The sequence below is a fragment of the Aotus nancymaae genome, unplaced genomic scaffold (assembly GCF_030222135.1).
Source record: "Aotus nancymaae isolate 86718 unplaced genomic scaffold, 86718_ANA_hifiasm-v0.15.2.pri h1tg000020l, whole genome shotgun sequence".
Lineage (NCBI taxonomy): Eukaryota > Metazoa > Chordata > Mammalia > Primates > Aotidae > Aotus > Aotus nancymaae.
In genome coordinates this window covers 29,004,552-29,030,232 of record NW_026988432.1, presented here as the reverse complement: position 1 = coordinate 29,030,232, position 25,681 = coordinate 29,004,552, and the positions used below count along the sequence as shown (strand labels likewise).

General features: G+C 46.8%; 1 protein-coding gene across 2 annotated transcripts in view; it reads right to left on the bottom strand.

Annotated features, from left to right (window-relative positions):
* Positions 1-9,523, bottom strand: part of ZBTB7C (zinc finger and BTB domain containing 7C) — a 372,622-nt gene extending 363,099 nt beyond the window's left edge. Inside the window, exon 1 of one of the 2 annotated variants that reach the window (XM_012440874.3) lies at positions 9,368-9,523. The gene's annotated coding sequence lies outside the window, so the exon portion shown is untranslated. The remainder of the gene's footprint in view (positions 1-9,367) is intronic. The other variant, XM_064379204.1, reaches the window with a different exon arrangement.
* Between the last annotated feature and the right edge of the window lie 16,158 nt (positions 9,524-25,681).

The window sequence follows — 25,681 nt, the reverse complement described above, 5'->3', positions numbered from 1 at the left end:
TTAGGAAAACATAAAAGAGAAATCCTCATTTAAAAACGGTTCAAGGCAGCCTGTTGCATCGTCATCTGTTAGCTGCAGGAGAAAAACTGAGGAGGCACAGTGGCTGCGGAAGGGCTGGCCGCAGGGGAGGAGGGTGGCAGCAGGTTCTGGCCCTGGGCGCCTCGGCTGCCTTCTGGAGGGATTTGAGAGCAAGGTAGCCTTCCTGGGCCTCATCTGAGGCAGCTCTTAGAGCATGCAAGCCCCTTTACTGTCTGGGAGTTGGGGGTTGTCAGGTAGACACAAGCCAGTTACTTAGTGACAATCTCATTTTAAAAAAAGGAGACACTCCTCAAAAGAAGAGAAGGCTTCTTTCCCTCCAGAAGTTGGTGGTGGGGAGATTAAAACCCCAAATCCCAACTCACCAGAGTCCAATGACACCAGTGCCGCTGACTTCGGGAGCTTAAAATACATTCAGGGACACACCCTTCCCCCTAAACACACCTGCTGCTTTTTCCTCCCTCTTCCCACATCCTCTCTTGACAGGCCAAGTGCCCATTGATGACAGAGCTGAAAAATGTCCTTTTTTGTTCCAATATTTCCTGTAGGGCCCCTCCCCTCTTTTATGGCTGCTATTCACAGCCATCTGGGATGACCCACAAACCAGAGGAAGCTTCAGAACTGAAACACAATCAAAACATGTCACCTTTCAAAAGTAACAATTAATGCCCCCACCGCATCTCCAAAACGCATTGTTCGAAAAAGGCAACTTATGGTGATGGCTGGACACTGTCAATTCTCAGAGAGACCTACCGTAAAAATGGTCCAGACAAAACTCTGTAAGGCATCCTTTCAGACACAGGGCCAGCAGTCCTCTCGGTTCTCTCTGTGTCCCACACTTTCTCTCCAAGCTCTACTGCCACCTCCTCAAACTTGGGAAGGGACTAAATTTGCTTCCTGTGTCTTTCTCTGAGGAATTAAAGAACATCAGAGCTGAAATGGCTCTTATAGAGAGCCTCATGCTACAAATGGGGAAACTGAGGCCCATAAAAGAGGAATGGCTCCCTGGGGAATATACTATACGCTTATCAGTGGGCCAGGACAAAAGCCCTGTCTCAGGCCCCTCTGTTGTTTCACTACTTTGCTTGCTTTTGATGTGTCTCCACCCAGAGGCCCTGCTGATCCCCTTTCCAATGCAGAGTCCCCCAGTAGCCACAGCCTCCCCTGGGGTGGCCCCCACAACCTGTGTCCCGGCCTCACTGCATTGTCTGATAGGCAGTCACTAGCCCTGTGGGGCTACTGAGCACTTGAAGTATGACTAGTGTCACATATTAAAATGATAATGTCTTGGATATATTGGGTTAAATAAAATATTTGATTAAAATTAATTCTACCTACTTCTTTTTACTTTTTAAAACGGTGGCTGTTAGGAAACTTAAAGTTATATAGATGGCTCTTCCTATATTTCTATTATGCTACACTGCTCCAGGTCATATGCTGCTTACCCAGTCAGCTCCCAGTCAGCAGAACTGACCTGCCCCGTGCCCCAGCTTTGTGTAGCCAGACATTATCCACAACAAAGACCAATCCATGCCCAGGTGCTAACTAAGTAAGGAGAGTGCCCCCAGCAGTGACATCTGGATTGAGCTTCTGAAGCTACAGTATGATTTTAATAAGCGCATCTCTCCTTCCATTCGGGAAGGAGGGAGGGATCCTAGCACCCCTCAAGTAGCATTAATTCTACCTGCATGTGAGCTCGTGACACCCAAGAGTCCAAAGTCTTGTAGGCTGGGATTTTATTCCCTGAAATAGGGTAGCTGCTTGGGGAGGAGAAGCAAGACAACAAAGCCTTAACTGTTTCTCATTTTTTGGCACAGATCCTATCTTTTCTCATCTCTGCCTTCATGTTAGGAGTAGAAATTTACAAAACATAAATAACAGTGGCTTCCCTGTATGGATCCCCTCATTCTTTGCCAAGAGATATTTTAAGTGCTCTGTATGGATTATCTCATCTCATTTTCCCAACCACTGTATCAAGTTGCCATTAACACCACTGCACAGGTGAGGAAATCAATGCCCAGAGCGCTTATGTGATGTGCCCAAGCTGAAGCAGGGAAGCCTCCAAGCTATGGGACTCAGGTCTGACCAACCCCAAAACCTATGCTCCTCATCATTCCTTAACTTCTAGAGCCTCAGTTTCCCTATCTGCAGTACGGGGATGGTATATGCCTGGAGGCAGGGAGGGGCCTCACAATCCCCAAGGACCCATCCTCCCCTGGGACTAGGTTCTGGGCCCTGAGGAGGTTCCAGTTTGAACAGTCCCCATCTCTTGCCATTCCCTGGCTTGGGCTGCACCCCCTGGTCCCAGGCATGACTCTGTGAGGCTCCACCCATGCCGCCCTCCTGCCTGGGTCCCTCCAGTTTCTGTCTCCAGGGAGTTAAGTATTTCTAGCCCCCTAAATCAAGATTCCCCCTAAGCCTCGCCTCCTCCAAAAACACACCAAAATTCTTAAGTCAGAGAACTATTTCGCAATCAACCATCTCATGCTGCCAATTCCTGCTCTTCTTCCCAGGATGCAATGATGCTCCGACCCTTCAAGCCCCCAAGGCCCCAAACACACATTTCAAAAGAAGCCTCCATGAACTTAATCAGGGTCTCACCTCCCACAGGAAGAATTCTATATTCATTGAGCAAAATAGTTTCTGAGTCCTACTGTGTGCCGGACACTCCTCTAAGCACATTCCTCTGGGAACAGAGCAATGCAAGAAACAAAGTCCTGGGGCTCGTGCAGGAGTGAAGATGTCCCCGACCTCGTGATGCCCTAAACACATGAATACGATAATGCGGGTTGGTATTTCTCGAGTTCCTCTTGCTCTCTTATTTTAGGTCAAAGAAAGATTAGTTAATGGGCACTGATTCTTTTCTTGTCATGGTTAAAGAAGGTATGGTACATTACTTTAAAGAATACTACACATCCATTACAAATAGTTCTTAAGTAACATAATGACTTATAATGTGATCAAATGCTCACTAAGGGGATAATTTGCAACATCAGACACCCACACTCCTTAACACAGTGACGGAGACAGGTGAGCTTGAGAGGCATTTCTAAGCACATCCACAATGTGTTGGAAGGGGCAGGAACGACTGTTTTCCTTATCCAAAGTATAGAAGCAAAGCTTGCTAAAATCTTCTTAGTCAGTGAAGAACCTTGGCATTTTCTTCTAAGTATCAGTGATTTACAGTGGTAATGCGAATATCAGGCTCTCGAGAGAAAGGAACCTTTCTGTTTAGTAAAAGATGGCATGAGTTTTAACAGTTTTGGAAAACAATGTTTTTCCAGATTATATTTTATGTGTGTGCTTATGTGTATATGCGTGTGTTGGTGGTTCCAGAAAAAAAGACTGGAAGGAAATACACCAAAATGTGGGTGTTGTGGCAGGTTTTTGTTTTGATTTTATTCTTTTCCATATTTTCCAAATTTTCTATTATGAGTCTTATTGCTTTCATAATCAGAAAATAAGCAGTAAACTGAATGCTAATAGTTTTTAAATTTGCTCATGAATCTGTTTTTACAGGCACCAGTTCAGTGGGGTTTGGAAATCAGTAGGGTGTGAACCACGAATGAATTCCCTGCTCCTGCAGAGCTGAGTGTGCCCCTGGCCCCAAAGAGAAACCCTCCCTACATCCATGCTGGCAGACAGCTGTCCACAGCTGTTCTGAGGAGGCTGCCAATGAATGAAGCGGGTGGAAAAACACAACATTCCTGACTCTCCAAGGATGGCATTATGCTTGGAGCTCTTGCCCACCAAAGAAGTAAATAAACAGAGAGAGAGGTGGTGGCCAGTCAAGCTAGAGGAACTCCAGCCCTGGAGGTGAGTCAGCTGCCAGAGCTCCAAGACTCCCAAGAGAACACTGAGAGAAGACCCCATCTACCTAAGCCAACCACCCTTGTCAAATCAGGGCTAACATCTCTCAACAATGGTCCTCCTGGGCTATACCTCCTGAGTGTTACCTTCCCTCCCTGCCTACATGAGTGTATGTGAGAACAAGCTTCATTTCTGCCTCTAGGTTGAAAGGATCCAGAAGGCAGGGCCTTGGGCTGACTCATGTTCATATACCCCAACAGCACTGATTGGCATATTCATTTACCAACTACATACTCAGACACTGTTGTGTGCTAGGCACTGTTCTGCTGTGCCTAGCCGTGCCTAGTACACAACAGTGTCTGAGTACATAGTTGGTAAATGAATATGCCCAGGGATAGCCCAGGAGGAGACAAAAGGTTACAAAACAGACAAGGTGCCTGTCCTCAGGGAGCTTACACTCTAGTGGGGGAAGACAGACAATAAACAAAAGGAGAATTAAGATTATATCCAATAAAAGACTGCATACTGGGTACAGTGTACACTGCTCAGGTGATGGGTATACCAAAATCTCAGTAAGCACCACTAAAGAACTTATTCATGTAACCAAATACTACCTGTTCCCCAAAAACCTACGAAATAAAAAAATTAAAATAAAAAGGGCCCCTGAAGCATCCAAAAGAGATCTGATAAACAGGCCTACTTGGTATGTTAAATTATAAGGGAAGTATTGTTAAATAAAAAATGATGTTAAGCCTTAAAAAAAAAAAAAGTTTATATCCCAGATAGTGTCAGGTGCTGTAAAGAATATAGTCCAGGGTGATGTGTCAGTGGAGAAGGCAGTTATGGGAAAATCTGAAGGAAGAACATTCCAGACAAAGATAACAGGCAAGCCAGAAACACATGAGCTCAATATGTTTAAGAAACAAAAAAGAGGCAGAATGGTGGGCACAGGGAGCAAAGGGGAGGTCAGAGATGCAGGCAGGGACCAGATCCCACATGCCCATGGTTGGTTACACAAGGGAGTGGCCTGGTCTGCCTTACTAAAGGCAATTCACTCTGCCTGCTCTGTGAGACTGGATTGTGCCATGACAGCCTATAGAGAAGGACTTCATCACTACCTGTTGAATTGATGAATGGATGCTCCCCAACATCCACTGGGGTTAAGAGGTATGGAGAGGCTAATCAGCTCGGCCCCAGGGCTCTCACAATGCCTATAGGAACCCCATCTCTTATCTACATTCTGCTTCTATGACTTTGCCTTCCCAACACCCCCTTCACCGTGCCATGGAGTACAGCAAAGAAGATGCAAATCCAATTGCTGTCCACCCATCCACCCATGCCCAGCCCGCAGCATTCATTCAGCAAACGTTTTCTATGTCCAGGCCTTGCTGATGCTGAGGACGCGAAGACAAGCAACATACCAGCCCTGCCCTCAAACACTTCAGCATATGAGGCCTGTGAAAAGCTGGCCAGGTGCCACCCACAGCCACAGCTGTCCTGCCCTGACCTCTCCATCCACAGCCTCCTACTAAAGTCCACCCTGGTAAAACCTGCTGTGAGCCCCTGAAACAGTTCCGATGGGCAGATCAATTCACATGAAAGGGTTAAACAAAAAGAAGCTCAGTGCCTTGCCAGCTTCCTCCACCCCACCCCAACCTCATTCCTCCCTCCACCAATCCAGGGAAAAAAATCTGTTTGGCCTCAGGAATGAAGTTGTAACTGATGGCATGGCAGGTACTATTTATTCCAGACAAAGGAGGGAGGACTTTGGTGTTGGTTTGAAGAGTGGGTGGGTGAGGGGCCATCAGGGACCTAACTGGGGCACAGTCAAGGGAGGAAGGAAAGAACTTTGAATGCATGCCTCAAACCTCCTCGACCAGCCCCACACAGAAATGACTCAGCTTGGAGTCAGAGGGAACCACATCTAATTCGCCACTTACAAAATCTCCTGCATAAAAATCAGTTGTCATTATTTAGAAAAGTCAGCTACCCTCGTGTTAATGAGTTCTTGAGTTCTCCCCTATGAGATTTCTGAGGTGTAGCTCACTTTGTGCAAATGGGAGGTTAGTATCTGACAAAAAGTACACGGTGGCTCTAGAAAATCCTTGTAACCCATCATTTCTCAGCCTTCTGGGTAAGATCAAGTGTGGAAAATCCTTGTATCCTAAATTCCCCCAGGGCAACCGGCACTCCAAGAAGCCCTGCAGGATGCCACACACAGGTAGGGGTTGACTCCGGTGCCCTCCATCCATGTGGTTAGTAGATAGGTTTCCTTCCAGTGGGACACAGCCATCCCAGGAGAAGTCAGTGCTGCAGATGGTTTCAGACCCTTGAGTCTCTTCTTCCCAGGAGGGGAGGAGGGGTTATAAATAGCCTGGACTCCTTCAGCCCTACACAGGCACAGATCCCACACCCCCGCCCCAGCCTCAGCCAGCTGGTCCTTCCGCGCCCAAGTTCCCACAGCCTGCTATGAGAGGGAGGACAACTGCCCACCCTCAGCCGGGGGCAGGGAACAAGAATGCCCTAGTGACAGCCTCCAGTGACTGTAACTACAACCCCACCACTCCTTCATACCCCCTCCACACCACCCCTGCTGGAGAGGGCTGAGGGGCCAGCAACGTTACTAGGGGGTCTCTTATACCCTGGTCAGCCCAGAAAGCCCAAAAGTGCTCAGAATGTTAATTCAGTGGGAAAAGTTATAGGAATAATACTCTCCCCATCTTTCTGCCTCAGTTTCTCCCTCTGTGATATGAACAAATAGCTGAACTATCTATCTTGTGGGAATGCTGATGCGATTAGCATGCAATGAAAGTGAAAGGCATTGTAACACTGCATTATCATCGGGTTATCAGATCTTAATTCCTTCCGTAGGACCGGTAAACACAGGAGATGTGGAGATGCAGGGGGCGGGAGGGCACTGATTCTTATCTGTTCATGAGAGCAGAAGAATTATACCCAGCAGCTCTGCGCTAGCCTTGAATTCTTGATACTGCATGTCCTTGAAAGCAATCAAACTTACAAAAATATTCCCTCTTGCAAGTCATTTCTGACTAATACAGATCGACACATACTGCATCCAGCTTATTTTAATAAAATTCTGCTGGACTGTAGATGACATTATAGACTGAAGTCTAGCATCACCCTAGAGTATTATAGTTTGGGGGTAAAAAGTTTATGTAATAATCACTCTGTTTATCATTCAATTCCTTCCTACTCATACACACTGGTACAAAATAAGTGGCTAAAATCAAAGTGGCCAACTTGTAGTTCTTTTTAATTTAGACACTTTTGTTTGCTCAATAAAATGCAGAGTAAAAAACACTTACTGAAAACCCACTCATTGATGTTTAATGGCTGTGTCAAATACCCGTAACAACATTTATTCCAACACCCCCAGATAATTGCTCATCTTTCTCATTTGGTATCCACAACAGCACAGTATTTGTGTCCAAGTGTAATTGATCCAAAATTGGGCTCCCTTTCAAAAATATCTGTAAAATCTAATTACCAGGAAAACAGAGTTCTGGCATCCTATGGAAAGTGGGTGCTTCAGTGAAAAAGGCTGCAAACACTTCTTGGCTAATCAAGCTGCATTATGTTACAAAAGGAGCTTGAGGAATTTGGGATAATGAGGGAGCAAGAAAAGTTGGGATAGTGTCAGACTGGACTTTGCAGTGACAGTCCTGCTTTTTTTAAGGCAAGGGCAGGGGACAGGAAATAGACCACATTAGCTGGCAAGCATGGATTTAGAAAGTACCAGATAATGAGTCCATGATGGGCTTGGGGTGTGGGGATGGCATTTCTGAACTCAAGCCCTACCAGGCCTTGCCCAGGGAAGTCTCTCCACCCTTGCCTGGAAGGCTGATGTCATTTCTGGTCTCACTGGGTCTCTAGCCACTGCAGCAGGTCGCTTTCCTTCCTTGGGCCTGAGTTGGCTCATCTGTAAAAATGAGTGCTCCTAATAACTCTAGGGTGTCTTTCATCTTCAAAATCCTGTAGCCTTCTATAAAGCAAAGAGCAATGCTTTTTGCTCGTGTACTCGTGGGGGCAGGGGGCAGGGAGCGGGAGCTGCTGGACCAAGGAGAATGAAGGACTGAGAGTTTCCACCTCTCAAGCAGTTTTGTACCTACTTGCAACACCTGGGTATCGGACCTGCTCTGGGAATAATGATTTCTTTCAGACCAGGACGACCTACCGAGGTGGTTCTATCTGGCTGCCTTGGATTCCTCGACCCCCTCAATGAGGAACAGGGCCAAGCCACCGGACTTCTTGGAGCCTCTCTCCCAGGGCTGGGCACGGTATATCTTCCTCCATTAAAGGGTCTTCCCTTCCCACTCCCCCCGCCACCTCTTTGTGTCCTAGAAGCACCAGAAACTCCAGCTCTAGCCTTGCACATGGTCCGGCGAGGCTTCCTAGACAGGCAGCGCACGCCACTCACCCCCAGCTCCCCTCGGCCTTGCGTCCGCGCTGCGGAAGCTTGGGTACCAGCCTCCACAGGTTTGCAAATTGCAAAGATAACGAGAGCTGCTGCTTCGCTTTTCTTTGGCTCCTCCTGGACTTCATCCTAGTAAAATCAGAACAAGCAGCCGGAAAAACAAAGCACCACAGCGGCGGGGACAATTCGCTTTCAATGGAGCAAGAGACGTGCACACCTTGAGCGAAGACGCGCGCAGTTCTCGTGCATGTCGCTGGGACTAGACCCCGCACTACCCTGTGAGGGTGACAGGTACCGGGTCGGGCTCTGCTTCACTTGTCCAAGGCTTGGAGGAGCTGTGTGTGCGCACCCATTTCCTCCAGTTTCACAATTTGACAGCAGCAAAGATCTTTGAGTCCCGTTTGAGCTCCACTTCGGGCAGGGACCGCTACTCGGTGCTCAGATCTCATCGCGAGGTGCGGGATCCCAGCCTTTCCAGCTTATTTTCCAATTTTCAAGAAAAGACAGCATAAAGTGCGGTTGCCAAAGTCCCAGGAAAACCTCACTCACCAAAACGCTCCCACGCTTTCCCGGCAGAAGTGCGGTAAAACTTTTGGCACTAACCACCTGTGGCTGCCAACGGGCCCGCCCCGCTCGGGCCTGGAGGCGCCGCGGAGCCCCGGACCGCACGCGCCCGCATAAGTTCCTTTCCAGCCCCGCGCGCCACTTCGCTCCGGGCCGCGGTGCCAGCCAGGAGGCGCGGCGCCCGCTCGCTGGCTCGCTCTCCGCTGGCTCTCCCCTCCCTCCTTCCCTCCCTCCTCCTCCCGCCTCCTCGGTTGCATGGCTGCCGCACGGAGCCCCTGAATAGCCACCGCAGCCCCCCGCCTCCCGCCCGCCGCGCGGAGGGCGCCCCTGCCCCGCCTGCGCCCAGGAACGCGCGGACCGCCGGCCTCCTAGCAACCGCCCCCGCGACCGCTTTCCTGCGTGGCCGTGGCAGAGCCACCCTCCCGGCGCCCCGCGACCTCCCGACCTGCCTCGGCTGCCGAGGTGCAGGGGAGATCGCGACCCCGGCAGCCGGAGCCGAGCCAAACACGCGAAGCCGCTCACCTCCGCGCGCCTCCGGCCCTGCTCGCCTCCCGCACTTGGCCCCGGGCCGCGGTTCTCGCGTCCTCCTTCGCCGCCGGGGTCCGCCGGTCCCTGCGCGCCCGAGCCGCGCCGGTCGCGCCGCTGTCAGAGTCTCGTGGCGGGGCTGCGCCGGCGGGTGTGGAGCCGAGCGGCGGCGTCGGGCGCGCGGGCAGCTCCTCCCTCCCCGCGCCGCGCCTCCGCCCTCCCCGCGCCCCGCCTCCCGCGCCGCGGCTGTCAGCCCCGCGCCCCGCGCCCCGCGCCCCACGTCCGCGCCGCGGCTCGGGGGGCGCACGGGGCTAAAGGGCCCGGATGTCTGCGGTCGCCTGTCGCTCGCGCCTGCCCCCTCCCTGCCCCGCCGCACATGCACTTGCTGCGCCCCAGCCCCCTCCTGGCTCCGCTAATTTCTATTTTGACAGTAACTGTGGCGAGTGGGCGGCGCCGCGGGGGGCGCCCGGGACCCGCGGAGGTGGCAGGCGGGAGTCGGGCCCCGGCGCGGGGGCGGAGTGGGGGGCCGGGCACCGCCGCCAGCCGCTCGAGTCTCCGCGTCTTTTCTCTTTCTTTGCTTTTTTCTCTCTGCCTCCTCCAGGATTTAAAGGGACAGCCCCGGCCGAGGCGAGGGGCCAGGCGGCCGCCGTTTCTCTGGTCTCCAGACGCCCTCTGCGGCCCGGCCGGACCCACCCGCACCCCCAGCGCAGGCTCGGGACCGCCAGGTATTTTTAGGTCCACACCCTACCCGGGGCAGCGGTGCGGCAGAGACTGACTCGGCCGCCCCGGCGCACGGCTATTTTTACAAAGTCCGATGGGGGAGGAAATAAAATAATTCGGCAACTGCTTTTCCACCCGAAAGTCGGGAGCAAGGAGTGGGGGCGAGAAGTTAGTTTCCCAAATGCTCTTGGCACTCCAGCGAGCGCAGCAAGACGCCTTGCCGGCACCAGAAACCGCAAGCTTGCCGTGCTCCAGGGTGCCCGAATCCCAACGGGCACTCCCACCCGGCCGCGCTGCGGCCCGCGATCCCCATCCCTCTGGGCCTTGGACCCCGCACTCCGCACCCCGCGCTCCTGGGAGCAGCGGCGGGCCGCCTGTCACTCCCGGGGACGGCCTGGAAGGCGGTCTTCCGACACGTCCAGTCACCGCGCAGCACTGCCAAGGGGCGGGCCCGGGAGGGCTTGGCCCCGCCCATCCTGCTGGGTCCTGCCCCCTCGGAGTCCGTCCGGGCTGGAGAGTCTCGCTGGGACGAGGAGCGTGCAGCGGCGCTGGAAGCCACGAAGGGCTCAAGCGAGAGGAGGAGGGGTCTCGGACCTGGAGTGGGCGTGAGCATTCGCCGGCGAGGCGACACTTGGGCCGTGGCACACGCAAGCTGGCTTTGCCTCCTACCTTTTTGCAGTCCAGCCCTCAGCGCTCCAGACAGACACAGGAACCCTCGCCCTCCCTGGTACTATATCGGAGGCTGCACCCTCGCGGGTCCTCTCCGGGACTCCTCCCTCAGATGCAGGAAGGTTTGCCGTTCTCAAACTCTTACCCTGCTGCGCTTAATCTGAGCTGCACCGGGCGCCCAGGAGAGGCGAGCAGGCGAATCCCAGCCGCCTAGTCCCCATTCTGGCTACAGATTAATAAAAGGGCAATGGGGCTGCTGCTGTTGGGTAATGTCCTTTAATGCTGAAGACACTGGATGACATCTTTTACAGAATTCACAAAAATAAGTTGGTGAACTTTTGGTACTTCTTCCTAATATCACTCATTGGGATTTTTAAAAATCATTTCCTTCATTCGTGTAAAAAACGCATATTGCAAGATAGTACTTTGGGGAGTAGTGAAAACAAGGGAAAACGGACTCTGGGATAGGCTGTACGTATCCCAGAGTGGACACTAGGTATGTACCTATCCCAGTGGACACTAGGTATGAACAGAGGGATCTGAAACGTAGGGTTTGGGTACGATTATGTCATGTTTAATTAGCCAAAGAGGTCTGGTTTTTCCAACTAAGTAAATGTCACTAAGTGAACAGTTTGGACAGCCATCTTATCCAAACTATTCAAATGCACATGTAAATCTAAGATAGTCTATCATGAAAACTCCGGTATGTTCAGGCTCAGGATGTTAGATTTCTAAGTTGCTAAAGCTTCCAGAATGGCAAAATAGTATCTCCCGCTTTCAGCAGCTCTGGGAGCCACTGCCCTCCCAAATTAGGTTTGTCTGTTTCTCTGTTAAATTAAGTTGCTTGTCTTGCTTCCTTTTATTAAAGGGTCTTCAGCAATTTGGAATGCTGCTGACTCAGCTGATATGGTCCAGCTTCCAAGCTGTAAGTCTGGCTGTGCCCCATGATGCCCAGACACCTGCAGGAGATAGAAATGTAGTTCTGGGGGTGAGGGCAGCTACAGCCATAAAGAGGGCATTTGGGTTGAGAAAAGAGGGATGTCTAGTAAATAGTAAATAGACGCTAATATAAACGTGGGTCTGAATCGGAAAGTTTCTCCTCTCTTCTCTGGCTCAAAGTAGATGTTCCATAGCTTTAGTTTGTGGAATAGCTTGGAAAGGATGGAGGAGATCCAATGGATTCATGCATCTAATGGAGGCTGTAAGATTTATTTGCAATGTTCTAGTTTGGATGTAAGTGTAGTGGTAAACTTGACTTTGCAATAATTAATAAAGTTTACTTCCAGACTTTACCAGTTATCAGACACGTATCCTAGAAGTAAAGCATGTCATTCAACTCTCTAGGGGCTCCATTTCCAAATCTGTAAAAACGGAGATAGATAATAATAGGTCCCTTTCTACTCCGTAGAGATGCTAGAATGGTCAGGTGAGAAAAGGCGAGGGCAAGTGTTGCCCCATGAACAACATTCACTAAGGGGCTACTATGTATCAAGCACTGTAGAGTACATTGTAAATTGTCAATATTAGTTATGATGATAAATTCTAAAGAAATTTTCTGAGAATTGTTATCAAATTTTTACCTATTTCCCAAGGATGTTGAGAGACTGATTCAAGAAAAGAGAAAAGAGGGGAATTAAGAGCTCCTTCTAGATCAGAACTTACGGTATGCATTGCTATATGTTTCTCATGACAACTGTATGCAATATATTTTGTTGTGACCATTGTATAGATTAAAACATCTGACATCAATAGAGGTGGTGATGACCATGTTCCCACCGGTGGGTAGTGACTGGGGCAGCATTTGGATCCAGGTTTGTGAGTTCAGAAGTTCACAAGCATCCTCCCCTGCTATGCTGCCTCTAGAGGAGAAAGGAGGAAGAGGCTTCGAGGAAATCAGAGCGGAAGAGAAATTGAAGGAAATCATGGTCTGTGTTACCTACCATGAGGCAGATTGGTCGAAGTGCCTTCCTGGAAACGGTAGCACTGGACTCAGTAATTAAGTTTGCATGACTTTTAAAATTTTTTTTTAGTTTTTTAAATTATATTTTGAAACAATTTCAGATTTACAGAAAAGTTAAAAGATAGTATAAAGAATCGTCATGTATCTTCACCCAGAATTTCCATGTGCCAACATTTGCCCATGTTTGCCTACCCTGCTGTTTTTCTGTATATACTTTTTTCCTAAACTCTTTGAGCATAAGCTGAAGATACGATGTTCCTTTACTGAAAAATTCTTCAGTGAGTGTTTTCTAACAATGAGGACATTCTTACATAATCAAAATCCAGATTTAACCATCAATACAACACTATTTTCTAGCCTGAGCTATATTTAAATTTCACCAACTGTCTCACTAGTAGCAAAAATGAAAAGTAAACTCTAGTCGGGATTCAATTCAGGATTGTATATTGCATTCAGTTATATCTCTTGAGAGAGTATTTTTTATTTTATTAATTTTTGTTTCTCATTTTAGTGGCCATACATTTATGGCCCATATGGGATGACAAAGACTTTCTCCTTGACCACACTTGAGGCAGGTTCCTTTGAGCTTTCATTTCCACTGGGCTCTCACCCTTGGGTCCTCTCTTCAGCTAGCCTAGTGCAGTTGTAGAAAAAAACTTGCTAAGTCCATTTAGTGAGAATTCCCCTGACCCTTGATCTCTAATCACCCTGGCCTGCCTTTAGCAAGAATCCTGTTAGTTTAGTCTAGCAAGAATCCACCTACCCTTAATGTCTCTTCTTAGTCATTTTCCATCCACCAAACCCCTTACTCTATTCCTTGCCTATAAATCCCCACTTCCCCTCGTTGAGCTCTGTCTCTCCCCCAACTGCAACACTCCTATTACAATAGTCTTCAATAAAGTCTACCATTTCCCTACCACTTTAATATGTGTCAGGGTAACTTTTTTAAAGGGCCAAAGAAAATATAGAAAGATCAAAACTCAATTGTAATTACTCAGCAGCTATAACCAATATTAATCCCTTTTTTTAAATGCACCTGTGTAATCCAACCATACAACTGCCATTCCCTTCCAGGGGCCATCTTCCCCTAGAAAATACCGAAGATATGGAAGTTCTACTCTCTGTTCTTCCTGAAGTTCTTCCTCAGTGTCCAGTGTGATCCTGCTGTCCCTAACTGGGCCATAACCCACCTCACCCTTTCACTCTCCACCCTAGACTCCAGTTATCATCTCCCTCAAGAAAATGCTGCATCCCCATTGGCCCCCATGAAGAAGCTGGTGGGAACAGACCAGCCCTCTCCTATGCACGTGTTCTTTTGTTTGCCAGACTGGGGCCTACGAAGGCTCTACTGGATAACAGATTTCACAAAGGGTTTGTAGCTCAAGGGAATTAGAATGTAACACTGGACAACTTGAAGCTATGCATGAGATACGACTTCCCTCATATTCCAGGGAAGAGCAACCAGGGGTTCAACTCTCCATACAGGATCACTTGATCATACACCCCTGCTTCTAACCTGACTCCCCAGCTTTCAGGAGATCTTCTTGCCTCACAGGCAATTCATCTACCTTTTGACGTGACTCTCCACAGGAGAACCAATCCCTAATCTCAGGAAAGGACTTACCCCGGGATCCCTCTCCTTCCTCCTTCAAACATGCATTCCCCAAGCCTCAGTCATCTAGCCACCTAAAGAAACACTCTGGGGTAGTTGGCTGGTCACCAACACCAATGTTAATGGTGATCATTGGCATCCCCAGTATAGCTGAGCAGCTAAGCCAGCCAGGGAAAGCTGGGTCTACAGGTAAGTCCAGCCCACTTCAAGACTGCCCCAGCAGTTTGAGTTATAGGTATGCCTATGTATTCTAACAACTATTCAGAAACCAAGTGTCTACACATGTACACTTCAACACACTCCTTCCAAAGACAAATCTGCAGAGATGGAGATGACTCAGTCTAAATCTATGAGGATCAGAGAAACAATTTGTTAATTATCTCAACTTTTGCAAAATGCAACCATGTTAGTTCCTTGCCTTCATCTTCCCTCCCTGGAATTTATATTGTCTAATTGCCCCTCTCCCCTCCTCCTGAGAGAATGAAGAATGAAAATCACTGAGGTAGGGATCCACTGGGGTTGCCCTTGGTCAGCCAAGCACCCGGTCAGAGCTGTGCAAGGATGAGGATGTGATTAAACCTTCAGTAGACAGGCCTGGCCGCACTCAGAGGCTGTGTGGAAGGAGAATAGGGTGCTTTTATTCAGGATGTACAGGGCACCAGGCAAATATTTGTTGCAGAGTACCTACCTATATAAACAATTTGATTTTAAAATGTGTCATAAAGTTCATGGCTCATGTGAAGTATCATGATTTAACAGTGAAGATTTAGAAGAATAATTAGTAGAAAAGATGTATTTACATATGCATTTATGTCAGTAACACCAGTTTGTAGTAAAGATTTTTTTTTTTTATTGAGACGGAGTCTCACTCTGTCACCCAGGCTGGTGTGCAATGGTGTGATCTAGGCTCACTGCAACCTCCACCTCCTGGGTTTAAGCGATTCTCCTGCCTCAGCCTCCCAAGTAGCTAGGATTACAGGTGTGCACCACCATGCCCAGCTAATTCTTGTATTTTTCGTAGAGATGGGGTCTCACCATGTTTCCCAGACTGGTCTCAAACTCTTGACCTCAGGTGACCCACTCACCTCAGCCTCCCAAAGTGCTGGGGTTACAGTCATGAGCCACCACTCCTGGCCAGTGAAGATTCTTTGTAATGTCCAGGCACTTTCTCTTTCTGTTCCAACTCAGAACCCGTTTTTCCTTTTTTTTTTTTTTTTTTTCATGTTTAGTATTATCAAATGCAGTATTCTTCATTAATTTTGTATCTCCTACCTTGAGAAAAAGTAGTAACACTGTTATTATTCATAATGCCATGGCTCGTTGGAACCTGTTTGTATTGAAACAATATAGCTCTCCTTACCTCTGCAGTTTCCAACTACCAGTTACTCATGACACTGTATCATACATCCAGCAGTCCATGAATACTGGCTTCTGATGACTCTCAAAGGTGACTGTGCTTTGCAGATGAGAATCTCAAATGCAAGTCTTAGCCGGAGTATGCAGGAAGAGGTGGCCAATGGTTTAATCTCTGTTCATGTTAAATTTAACATTTGAAGTCATGTAGAATAAATATAAAACTGCATATCTTCTACCTCTGTCTTCTCTTAAGGTCTTTAGGCTATAGTCACTATGTTTTTAGAATGTGATCTCTTTTCATGTTGACCAAACCCCTATGTACTGGGTTGAGCAGTGTTTTCCCAAAACTCATATCCACCTGCAACCTGCAAATGTAACCTTATTTGGAAATATTTGGTCTTTATGGCTGTATCAAGTTAAGATAAGGTTATACCAAACGTAACCTTATTTGGAAATATTTGATCTTTATAGATGTATCAAGTTAAGCTTACACAGGATGGCGGTAGGGGGTGGGGTGGGGGGTGGCGTGCCTAAATCCAAACAGTGGTATTCTTATGAGGAGAAGAAAATTTGGAAACACAGAGACACACAGGAGACATGCCAAGTGAAGACAGAGGCAGCTATTGGAGTGATATGTCTACACACCAAGGATCACCAAGGATTGCTGGCAACCAACAGAAGCTGGAACAGAAACATGGAACAGACTCTAACTCAGAGCCTCCACAAGAAGTGGTCTTGCTGACACCTTGATTTTGAACTTTTGCCCTCCAGAACAGTGAGAGAACAAAGCTTTGTTCTGTTTAGACACCAAGTGGGTAGTAATTTGTTGTAGCAGCCCTAGGAAATGAATACACCTGGCTTTCTACAGAGTGGATGGGAAGGATGGACCAGGAGCCTATGGGCACAGTGAGAAGGAATGTCCATCCTCGGTCCAGCATAGAATAAGACTCACCTGGAAAAACATGCCAGCACCATATCAGTTGGAGGCAAAAGAAGACACTGAAGAGAAAGACTCATAGGTGTTGTGGAACAGTGGTCTCAAAGTCATCAGAAGAAATAGCCACCTGCAGAGGCCAGCCTGACCAGTGACACGGAGTCTACTCAGGGTGTGGGTGACAGCCAAATGTTGGCAGATGTCTTTGCCAAACTTCTTGTCTTAATTCACATTTTAAAATAATTAATGAGGCTGATATTTTTTAAAAGATTTCTGGCCATTAATATTTCTTTTTTTTTTCTTACTTACCTGTAAGAACTCTTCACATAGTGAGGATATTAACCCTTCAACTGTCACATATGTTACAACTATTTTTATCGCTTTGCTATTAGCTTTTATATTTTGTTCTTATTGATGTCTCTAAAATTCTAAATTGCATGAGTGATGTGTTATCTCTATAAATTTCTAATAATATATAAGTATATCAGGTTAGGAGAATTAAGTTCCGGCCAGGCACAGTGGCTCACACCTGTAATCCCAGCACTTGGGAGGCCGAGGTGGGCGGATCATCTGAGGTCAGGAGTTCGAGGTGAGCCTGGGCAACATGGTGAAACGCTGTCTTTACTAAAAATACAAAAGTTAGCCAGACATGGTGACACGCGCCTGTAATCCCAGCTACTCGGGAGGCTGAGGCAGGAGAATCGCTTGAACCTGGGAGGCAGTGGTTGCAGTGAGCCAAGATCATGCCACTGCACTCCAGCCTGGTGACAGAGTGAAACTCCTGTGGCAAAAATAATAATAATAATAATAATAATTAAGTTCCCTTTTACACTTAGAAAACACAAGAATTTTCCTCTTCTCCTTAGAGCTAACTGCTTTTCACAGTTTATTGACTGCTTCCCAAACCGTATTCCATGCATTTCTATTAAGATTCCTCTCAATGCACAAGCATTTTAAACTTCGCTTGGTTAAGTTATTCGTCTCTTGAAGCTTGGTTGAGATGCCATCCACTCTATGACTGGTGTCATATTAGACCTTGCCCCAAGGTATGTTAATACCCACCCATATTTTCTTCCAATGTGTTTTGATTTCATCTGTTTTTCCACATTAAAATCTGGAATTAATCTGGAATTTAAGTAGAGTATTGTTTGAGGTAAGGAACTTGCTCTATTTTTCTGAATTGTGATGTAGATGTGATGAATATTGAACAAAAGCACATCTCAGAATAAAGAAATAGAACAGACAAATTCACAAAGGTAAGGATTTTCAAAGTTAGTTCAAGAAATAGGGATCTAGTATGGTTATATCATGTGGGGAAATAGAAAATACAATTTTCTATTATATTTTCTATGTAGGTGAGTTCAGATCAGAGAGGAATTTGAAATTTAGAATTTCAATCTGTAGGCAAGGAGGAGACCTGAGGAGTTTGGGAAGAAGAAGCATCCAGCCAGAGCCATCCAGTCTGCTGATGACACCATTGGCAGCTTGAGAGCAGATGGGAGCTGGGTGTACGAGGCAGAGAGATGTGAGAAGGTCACTGCAGTGGCTCAGGTGAAGGCACCTTGCGTCTAACTCAGGATGGTAGCAGTGGGGCCAGAGAAGAGGTTTGCCAGAGACCTGGAGGAGGGGGTCAGCAGGCCTCAGAGAACAACTGAGTATGGAAGGGAAAGAGGGAATCTGAGGTGACTAACTCTCATGCCCGAGTTGTTGTTAGGAGGACAGAAATTTCTCATCATATAGCTACAGATGTTATTCTGTTCTTCCAGCTCTTCTCCATCTGGTTCCCTATATGGAATATTGAAGGAATTTTCCTTTCTTCGTTTTACAGGTGGAGAAACCAAGGTTCTGGAACTCAGCGACTTGCCCAAGAGTGATAGGAGAGCTAGGTCCCCATTGCAGCACCTGGCAGAGTTGTAAGGGGCAGGGCTCTGGAGCTCTGTTGCTCTTCTTTGAGTATCATGAGCTTGCCTCATCTGTGTGCAGGGGGTTGAGGGGTGGTGGGGCAAGGGATGAGGACACGTGCTCCTGTGTGTGTCTGTGCCCACAGGCATGTGTGGGTGAATAGGGTGACACAAGCATTGATGGATTTCTCTCTCAAGAAGTGGTGATGGGCACCAGTGCTCCCTGGGTGGCTTCCTCTTCCCAAATAAACAATCATATGACACAATGTCTGAAAGCCCAGAATATTTCCTGTCTCTTTGGCCTGGTGCCCTGTGTGCTGCAGACCTGGAGCCATTGCAGCCACCCCAGCCATCTACCTCCCTCCACCCCAGTCTCCAGCGCCAGGACTCATGGAACACAGTGAGCTCATGTGCCTGGCCTGCCTGGCACCAGCCACTCAAAGAGGCTGCAATTTCTTCTTTCAGCCAAAGAAAACCCGGAGGCCGGGCTAATGACCTGGACTTCCTCCAAAAGGCTGGCCCAGCTCCACTTCCACACCTGGAGGCCCTGTCCTCCCAGGGGTCTGTTACTCCCACTGGGGCCCCTATCTGGGAACTCGTGAGCAGAGTTCATGGTTACCAAAAGGAAGTCGTGTTTCCCAAGAACCATGACCTTCTCTCTAAGCTGCAAGTAAAGCAGCAACAGCACAGGGAGTGAAAGGGGACCTGGAAGTTTCTGACATACAGAAATCTATCCATCTATTGGGGTCCAGTTAATTGTTCATCCACCTGTGACTCTTTCTTTACCCAAGGATATGCTTTGGCTCTGTGTCCCCAACCAAATCTCACCTTGAATTGTAATAATCCCCATGTGTTATGGGAGGAACCTGAATCACGAGAACCATGCTGTTCTCATGAGAGCAAAAAAGTCCTATTAGATCTGATGGTTTCATAAAGGGGAATTCCCCTGAACATGCTCTCTCTTGCCATGTAGGATGTGACTTTGCTCCTCATTCACATTCCACCACGATTGTGAGGCCTCCCAGCCATGTAGAACTGTGAGTCAATTAAACCTCTCCTTTCAATAAATTACACAGTATCGGTCATGCCTTTATTAGCAGAGTGAGAACAGACCTGATACAACCAAAATCCACAAAAAAGCACTCTGAATTCCCACAGCAAATGTGTATAGTGTTATTCTAGCCCTTGCTACCTGGAAAGCAAATACATTCTATTTTTCTGTGCCAGGCCTGATTGATGGGTAGTGATTATCTGGTAGCTCTCTCAAGAAAAGAGCTGAGACCACATGCAGGCACAGCGGGAAGTCGTGCCACCACCTGGTAGAAAAGGCAGCTGCAGTGGGTCACAGCCAGGTACCACATGGCTACCTACCATACTGCTGCACTGCACAGCCCTTGGTTACTTCAACTGCCCACCACCACCACCCGCCAATAACCATATGAGCAATTTGGGGACAGGACTCCATTTGTTCATTTTTATATCTCCAGTACCTTGCATAGTACCTGGCATTTAGTTCTCAGGAAATATTTTGCTGAATGAATGTTTGGTTAAAAGACCCCATAATCCTTCTCATAGCATGAGAAGCAGATGCATGTGGCCTAACCATTGACAAGTAGAAATTATGCAAACTCAACTTTCTTCAGCCATGCCTCCCTGAGCTCTACCCACAGAGAGGCCCCTCCTTCTCTGGACACTTGTAGTCTCTCTTGTAATCTTATTCCTGATGATATGTTGTCTGACCATGTATTTTTATAGCTTTATTTGTATATCTCCAAATTAATAACTTGAGGTTAGCAATGGTAGCTTCTCCTCTAACTTACACTGCGCCTAGCATGTTGACACCCAGAGGCACTTAGTAATTCCTAGCTAAATGAATAAATGTGTTGTCTTCTGACTCTCCAGTTGTCATTTGCTCTTCTGTTTTTTAAACACTCTTCATTAGGTTTAATATCTGGTAGCAAATGGATTCCCATGCTACGTAAATGTATCTGATTTCTTCTTAGCAAACAGTGATTATCTTAATTCAATTTCTAAATATTAATCAAATCATAGAATTTTGTCATAATGTATCATACAGTTTAAAACACTTAACAGATGAATAAACTGAGACTCTAATAATTGACAGAGTTGCTATCTCCTTCTCCATTTCATTCATTCATTCATTCAATCAATGATAGTATTTTAGAGTAAAATACTTAATAAAAACAATGTATTACAGATAATTTTTGGAAGAACACAGAGCAAACCATACTTCTTAATGTTTTGATATCTAGTTTATATTTATGTGAGCTGCTAGACAAAACCAGCCTCAACTGTGGGCAGAACTAGCAGGATCCCCCAAGTCAGGTTCACTGGACTTTAAATCCCTCTCCCACCCACACACAGCCCTTCAGCAAGAACTTGCCAACAATCTAACATGTGCTTTAGCCAAGTATCAACAGTGATATAAAAGCAATAGAATACACAACCCATGCCCTCCAAGTATTGAGTTCTACAATTGTCTAGAGCTTTAAACATATTCATGGGCTGTCAAAGCTGTAACAGCATCTCATTTGTGTGCTATGCCATGCAGGCAGATTTTCTAGAAATTTAAAACTTAACCTTAAGACATCAGAACTTAAAATATATACATGTTATTTATATATTAGAAAGAAAATGTCCTAAAACATATTACATACCCACCATTCTTACTACAAACTGTTGGCTGGGCTGTCATTTCTTCATTTTGCTGGTCTTCCTGTTTTTTTTTTTTTTTTTTTTTTTTTGCTGTTTCCACCTGGTACTCTTCAAAAAGGGCCATTTTGGGTAAACCTCTGTGCTTTTCTCTGCTTCCTTTCCTTTACTAAGGTCATTTATTGGATCAGCTCCATAAACACATGAACATAAAAGCTGTGCAGTCATGCAAGCCCCCAACCCTGCCCCACCCCACACTCAGGAGGGCCCTACACTTGCTTTAATACTCTGCTGTAGCTGTCTTGAAATTTTTCTTTCTTTCTTTCTTTCTTTTTTTTTTTTTTTTGAGACAGAATCTCACACTGTCACCCAAGCTGCAGTGCAGTGGCACAATCTCGGCTCACTGCAACCTCCGCCTCCCAAGTTCAAGCAATTCTCCTGCCTCAGCCTCCCTAGTAGCTGGGATTACAGGCACCTGCCACCACGCCTGGCTGATTTTTGTATTTTTAGTAGAGACAGGTTTTCACCATGTTACCCAGGCTGGTCTCCAACTCCTGGCTTCAAGTGATCTGACCGCCTCACCCTCCCAAAGTGCTGGGATTACACTGGGTAGCCACCACTCCCCATCTTGAAATTCCTAATAATAATCTCATTTTGGGATTTGTGTTTTATATGTGAAGTCCCATGGGACGATGGAGCAGAGGAGAGTTGCTCTGTGTCATCTGCTCTTGGCTGCCCTGCTCACGCACAGTGCCTGCTGTGCCACTGTGCTGCTTCCATGACACCCTTACCAGGCCCTCCCTTTGAGTCTTCTGGACTCCCACGTATCATGAGCCCACAGGAGTTCTGTGCTCATGTTCCATATTTGCTCATCTACAACTGAGTGAGCAGGGAACTGACAGCCCCGAGAAGCCAGCTTTCCATTCAAACCAGATCTTGCCTCCAATTTAGAAAGATGACAATGACATTCTAAGAAGCACAAATGACCAAGGAACCTTATCTTTTCCTTTTTTACTAATGTTGCTTCTCTGTGTTAGCCAGACACTTATACTGAAAAAGGTGACATCCAAAGAAAGGAAAAGACAGGCAGCCCAAGCTCTTCATCCTGTAAGTCCTTCCTTCCTTGTCAGCGAACTGAAGGTAGAGGTGGAATGTATCAAAACATGAAATAAACACGGTTGAGTTGGTTTTATCCAGCATCTCCCTTATTGTGATAAGAATATAACACATATGGGCCGGGCGAGGTGGCTCACACCTGTAATCCCAGCACTTTGGGAGGCTGAGGCGGGCAGATTATGAGGTCAGGAGTTCAAGACCAGACTGGCCAATATGGTGAAATGCCATCTCTACTAAAAAATACAAAAATTAGCTGGGCATGGTGGCTCGTGCCTGTAATTCCAGCTACTTGGGAGGCAGGCTGAGGTAGGAGAATTGCTTGAACCGGGACCTGGGAGGCGGAGGTTGCAGTGAGCCGAGATCATGCCACTGCATTCCAGCCTGGGTACAGGGCAAGACTCCATCTCAAAGAAAAAAAAAGAAAAGAAAACACGTATGAATATGTAGGGTATGAAACACGAATTGCGTAATTTTGGTGATTTTAAAGATGAGTTAAATGCCTTTACATTTGCACTTAAAACTGGCATTGCTTATGCCAAAGGAGGAAATAACCCAGGTGTCCATCCAGGGATGAGCGAGGTGCCTACAGCAGTGAAACTCTTAGACAGAAAGTCGAAGGGTGGAGGGGAGACTCGGGAGTTGGTGCTTAATGGGGACAGAGAATTCAGTTTGGAAAGATGAAAAGAGTTCTTGGGTGGTGCCAATTGCACAACAGCGTGAAAGTACTTCATGCCATGCACTTGAAACCACACTCTTGAACATGGTTAAAGTGGTAAATTTTATGTTATGGGTGTTTTACTGTGATTAATCAATCAATCAATGGCACAATATAAAGATAAATGGCAAAATTTATGCTAATAGTTTGTTTTTTATTTTTCGTTACTTAAAATCACAACAGCAACGTTTTCAAAAACGTTAGGAGAGAGCATAAATTGGGAGAGATTACAGAAGGAAAAGAGCTTTGTATTTGAATACCTTTAACGTCACTTCGCCCCTGGGTTTTCATTTGGCACTGGCACCGCCCACTCCATAGCCAGCTGGGTCCTCGCTGTCCGTCAACATCTCAGTTCCTGCGCTCTAGTTGCCTCCTCAGCCTCCACACTCACCACCCTCCATACATATGCTCGCTCCTTTTCCCTCCAGTTTCTCCTCCTTCCCTGTTCTTCCCGCCTGCCTTCCTTTTCCTTAATCAAGAGCAAGAGAGGAGCTGTCAGTCTCTCTGTTTACTTTCCTGGAGAGCCTTTCATCTCCTTCCTGCCCGTTCCCTTTCACTGAGCCCCGCCCACAGCCTTCTTCTTCGCGCCCGCCCCACCCCATCCCCGCCATTCCCCACCCACTCCCTTCCCTTTGAAGGTCGCCTTTGTCTGCCCCTTCTCTTTCATCCTGTAGCCCCCAAAGACTACTCCCATGCCCTCTGCTTCCTGCTGGCTCCTGCTGGTTTAGGTCACTCCTGAGTTGGGAGGAGATCCCGTCCACCTGGAGGTCTGACGTTAATTTTTTCTCTCTCCTGGATTCAAAATGGGTTATCCAGAAACACTTCAAAAAGAACAGGTGGCCAATACAAATGGCCAGCTATGGATGAATAATGGATAAACTAAATGTGGTCTATTCATACAATGGAATATTATTCAGCCTTGAACATGCAGGGCTGAAGGCCCCACAGGGTCGTGGAGTGTGCCTTATGCTGTGCTGAGGCACAGGATCTGAGAAATAAACAGGACACAGAAGTACAAGGAAAATGCAGCTGGGCTCGAGGGGCCACACCACCTATAAGTGGAGTCAGGCAAGGCCCCGAATGTCCAGAACCGTGAGTATTTATTGTGCATAGGTTAGGGGGCAGGGCAGTGAATGAAATCATCTTTAAGGATAGTGATAGGGTCGTGAGCAATAAAACATGGGGTCCAACCTCATTAGGTCACCTAGACCAGGAGGTGGACAGTGCGAAGCAAGGGGCCCGTTCCCATGAAGGCAAGGGCCGTGTGCAGTAAGGGGTCCACCCCCATTAGGTTACTGAGGCTTGAAGGTGGGCCATGCACAGTGAAGAGAGTGCAGTGTGCAATACTTCTATCTATGGGCAAACTACTTCTAAGAAGATTTATGGGAGGATGCTTTAAGTCACATAGCAGTGACAGAGCTGTCAAGGTTACCGCCACCTTCTGGCAGCTTCCAATGAGTTCTGTGGGAAGATGCTTTTCAAGCAGCATAGTAGTAGCAAGAGCTGATAAAGTTCACAGTCACCAAGGTGGATTGCCGGTCTGAGGGCAGCCTTCCACAAGAACTGGAGCAAGGTCCTACAACTCCTTTATCAGGAGGAGGGGCTCTTGCCCCAAGTCTGCCATACAACGGGTATCTTTATGATACTGAAGCTGCCGCCTGGGCCATGGATTCTTGTCCTGGTATAACTGTTTTTCCCTTAAATCATGCTCTGCACTGTGTCTGCTCTAGGCATCCCTCCGATTATAAGCTGCTTATTCCTTAATTCATGCTCTGTACTGTGTCCACTCTAGGCATTCCTCCAATTGTGAACTAAGATATAATTATATATATATATATATATATATATATATATTATATATATATATATATATATATATATATATTATATATATATATATATATATTATATATATATATATATATGTAGGGAAATATTCTTTAGGCACTCACACTATCAACTATTATATGATTATATATAGAGGATTATATAAAGGGATTCTTCAAGCCCTAATTCTATAAACTAATATATGATTGTATAAAGGATTATATAAAAGGAAATTGCTGAGTAGTAACACTATGAAGTGAGATATTCTTCAAGCCCTAACTGTGCCAGGGTTCTGCTTAGCTTTTGTTCCTCAGTGCCTATATGGGGGGTTACCCACAGAACAGAATGAAATTCTGAAAATGCTACAAAACATGAATGAACCTTGAAGACATTATGCTAAGTGAAATAAACCAGATGCAAAAGGACACATGCTGTATGATCCCACTTAGATAAGGGACCTATGGTAGTCAAATTCAGAGTCAAATTCAGTCAAATGAGTGGTTTCCAGGGGCCAAGGAAAGAAATGGAGAGTTATTGTTTAATGAGTACAGTGTTTTTCATGGATGCTAAAAAAAATTTTCTGGAAATGGATGGTACCAGTGGTTTACAATATTGTGAATGTACTTAATGTCACTAACTGTACACTTCAAAATTGTTAAAATGTTAAAATTTATGTCATTACAATAAAAAAGTCCAGGTGGGAATGCTGAGCTGTGCCCTGGTCTCTTCATCATATTCCTTCTCCTCCTAGAGGTGTGTGTGCCCTGGAGGAGGAAAAGATGAGTGGGTCTCCAGGTGGGAATGCTGACCTGTGCCCTGGTCTCTTCA